Here is a 309-nt window from a genome sequence, read left to right as displayed (position 1 = left end):
GAGCAGCGTGTACCTCTTGGGCTGAACATTCTGGATAACGTTTTAACGTAAGTGTTATGTGCCCATAATATATTCTGGCAGGCAGGACCACGGCAGCAGAGCGAACTGTTCAGACTCCCTTCAGTTTAGACTACGTCTTTGGGAAATCCTCAAATATATATTATAATAAAAAAAAAAAAAAAAGATGAATGAAGCTAGCCTGTGTTGACCTGAGGCTCATCGCCATCTTGCAGTCATATTAACCCCCTCCCTAGATTTCCGTGCGCACATTCGTTCCACTATCTCTAAATTTCGTAGCAGACTGTGACT

The sequence above is a fragment of the Sycon ciliatum genome, chromosome 6 (assembly GCF_964019385.1).
Source record: "Sycon ciliatum chromosome 6, ocSycCili1.1, whole genome shotgun sequence".
In the NCBI taxonomy this organism is placed as follows: domain Eukaryota; kingdom Metazoa; phylum Porifera; class Calcarea; order Leucosolenida; family Sycettidae; genus Sycon; species Sycon ciliatum.
The sequence above is the reverse complement of the archived record's forward strand: the minus strand, read 5'-3'. Positions refer to the sequence as shown.